This window comes from Babylonia areolata, chromosome 10 (assembly GCF_041734735.1).
Source record: "Babylonia areolata isolate BAREFJ2019XMU chromosome 10, ASM4173473v1, whole genome shotgun sequence".
Taxonomy (NCBI): domain Eukaryota; kingdom Metazoa; phylum Mollusca; class Gastropoda; order Neogastropoda; family Buccinidae; genus Babylonia; species Babylonia areolata.
In genome coordinates, this window is record NC_134885.1 from 23,038,092 (window position 1) to 23,041,470 (window position 3,379).

The 3,379-nt window shown below is 46.8% G+C and overlaps 1 protein-coding gene across 1 annotated transcript in view; it reads right to left on the reverse strand.

The window, feature by feature from the left end:
- LOC143286893 (uncharacterized) overlaps positions 1–3,089 on the reverse strand; it is an 8,233-nt gene extending 5,144 nt beyond the window's left edge. The window contains exon 1 of the mRNA XM_076594819.1: positions 3,004–3,089. The gene's annotated coding sequence lies outside the window, so the exon portion shown is untranslated. The remainder of the gene's footprint in view (positions 1–3,003) is intronic.
- Between the last annotated feature and the right edge of the window lie 290 nt (positions 3,090–3,379).

A 3,379-nucleotide genomic window follows, 5' to 3' on the forward strand; every position in this document is an offset into this window, starting at 1 on the left:
CAGCTGAGTGGTGGTTTGGGCGCTAGTCATTCCGTTCACACGATATAAACCGAGGTTCTCCGGCGTGTGCAACATTCACTCAGCACACGTAAAAGATCTGACGGCAACAAAAACGTTGTTCTATGGCAAAAATCTGAGGAAAAATTCACTTTGATGGGGAAACAAAGACACTTGTAGGCAGAAAACATGGGGGTGGCGCTGTGCTGTAACGATGCGCTTTCCCTGGGGAGAGCAGCCCATATTTTACACAGAGAAATCTGTTGTTACAAGAAAGTAATACAATACAATAAATACAATACAATACAATACAATAAGGAACCACGCCAGTGTTGCTCATTTCGAAGTTGGTCACTTTCGACTTCAGACGTAGCCCACACAATGGTTAGACACCAACTTTTTTTCTTTTCTTTTTGTGTGGGGGTGGGGGGGAGGCCCTTTCTACAAACGCGGCAAACAACGAAATCGAACGAATGCTGCTGTCATTGTATACGTGGAAACCCAAAAATGGTGGTCATTGGATATGCGCAGGGAAAGTTTTAAGTGAGAAAAAGGTACCTGTTAAATCTTTATCATACCCAGTTACGTCAGATATTACGCATGCGTGCGTTCCGTCAATCCGATTCCATTGCTTCATAATTTTCACTTTTAGCCCGTCACACCAGCTGACGACTAAATTATTCGAAGGCGTTGCTATCAGTGGAAGACAGACCGAACCAGGAACACAAAGGATAAAGATGAATTCACCAGAAGGCCTGCCAGCACCACACTTCATCATTTAGGTGTTTGTATGATAGTCAGTCGTTTTCGACTACGACCATCAGAACAGCAGAGGAGGTAACTAGAACTGAACTAGAATTTGATCATTGGAGAGGGTGTCTTGCCCAAGTTACATCTCCACTCTCTCGGCCAGAAGGGTTTTAGGACAGTCGGCGTTGGTGATGGTTCACAAAGGCCAACTAGCCCCCATGGCTGCAGCACTTAAGAGCCAGTGCAATTTTGCCTCCTAGTTTGAGAGTCATATAGCCCTTAAAGACTAAGCTGTAAATGGCTTCCCATTGCTCTCACTTTGCCGTTGGCTCAACTGTAAGGTGGTAACGTAGGCATCCTTCAGACTTGGGAGACTACTGAGCTGAGCTCTGGGTGATGTTTCTGGGCGCACAGTCGGTTATGTCTTGACACGCCTGTTCGGGAATGGCAGTCACTTCATCTTTTGCTGGACTGGGTCCTCGTGTGTGAATGAAGGGCTGTTATGGATGTACACAACCGTCCACACACACTTCCGGGAACAGAGTCCTAGGCTGCACTCCCGTGTTTGCGTCTCTCCCGTTTTTTGTTGTTTTTTTTCTTTTTTTTTCTGAGGAGCTGTCTGCCTCAAAGACGTTCAGCCCCTCTGTGCAGACCAGTCTCCACTGTTCGCGGTCTTTGGCTGTCACTTTCCAGAATGAGAGATTGATGCTACAGTTCCTCAGGTCGGGTTTCAAGGTGTCCGTCGTCCTTGGTGATGGCTTCCATCCCTCAGCAGGCTCCACAGCAACATGTTGGGGACTGTGATGCCTTCCATGTAGACGACCTGACCTGACCTGACCTGACCTCACCTCCGGGGCTGGCTTCGGGTCATCGTGCACATCACGCTCAGGGTACATGCCAGACAGTGCCCGTGGAAACTGTTCAGCTTCCTGTCGTGTTGGGCACGTAGGGTCCGGTTCTCCCTGGAGAAGTGTGCTCAGGTAGCTGGTTCTGTACACCTGTTTGTCGGTGTGTCCGGTCCCCCGCTTATTCCTCCACAAGGGGTGGCTTTGTGAGTCTGGTCAGAGTGGTTGTGGCCACCTCTGTGCATCTGTGGACCTTGTACTTCCAGGGCCTCTGTTACACACAGCGAAGAAATGTGGCGAGGGAGTGACCGGCCCGCTTGCGTTCGGCGAAGTGTGATTTTATGTTGTGTTTCCACAGCCGTTATAGAAGGGGTTATAACGTGGTCAGAATTGTTATGGCACTTAACTTTCTTGTCATTTTTTGTTAATTAAAATTCATTTATCACTTTTCCGGTTTTAGGCTACATTCTTGCTTTTTCTTTGACACACGGTATTCATAGCAGGCAGCGGGCACTTCCATCGCTTGTGAGACACCATTGCTGCCTCCCTATAGGTCTGCCATGCTGTACCCCTCATTCAATTAACGTAGTGTTCACGATCTTTTTAATGGGCTGGGGTGACGATGAAAGTAAACAGGTTACCCAAACGTATGATAGTCAGCTGTGACAGACTCATGACCATCAGAACAGCAGAGGAGGCAACTGCTATCCCGACTATCTGGGCTAAATTTTGATTACAGTGTAGAGTGTCTTGCCCAAGTTACATCTCCACGCTCTCGTCCAAGACTGCTTTAAAATTATTTATTAAAAAAAAAAAAAAAAAAAAAAAAAAAAATTCTTTTGACGAGTATGAAGTCGATGATGACGATGTTGGTAGTTTATGCTGCTGCTGCCGCCACTGATGAGGATGGATGATATTTGTATTTGTATTTGTATGTCTTTTTATCACAACAGATTTCTCTGTGTGAAATTCGGGCTGTTCTCCCCAGGGAGAGCGCGTCGCTACACTACAGCGCCACCCATTTTTTTGTATTTTTTCCTGTGTGCAGTTTTATTTGTTTTTCCTATTGAAGTGGATTTTTCTACAGAATTTTGCCAGGAACAACCCTTTTGTTGCCGTGGGTTCTTTTACGTGCGCTAAGTGCATGCTACACACGGCACCTCGGTTTATCGTCTCATCCGAATGACTAGCGTCCAGACCACCACTCAAGGTCTAGTGGAGGGGGAGAAAATTTCGGGGGCTGTGCCGTGATTCGAACCAGCGCACTCAGATTCTCTCGCTTCCTAGGCGGACGCGTTACCTCTAGGCCATCACTCCACTCATAAAGACGTTGATAATGATGATGAGGTTGAGGTTGAAAATTGCTAGGGATGAGGAGACAGTCGGAGCGGATGGCACAGTAGATACATACCCACTGCAGTCAAGAAAAGAACAAAGTCGGCCTGTGCCAGTACTGTGTCACGTTATATAGACTGTGGTCACCAGGCACAACTGATCGTGGGAAGCGCGGCAGCTGGGAGAGAGATAAGACACGCCACCCCCCTCCCCGCCTCCCCCCATCCCACCTCCTTCACTGTTACACACATCCAGATACAATATACAAGAATACTTTCGTATCTCTAAAGGAGAAATTGTTTACACGTTTGCTCACAAACAATGCGACATATACAAGAATACTTTCGTATTTCTGAAGGAGAAATATTGTTTCCACGATTGCTGACAAATAAAATTAATGGCGACATAATATACATTAGCTCCACAGAGCAACACAAAGACCAACCATGGCT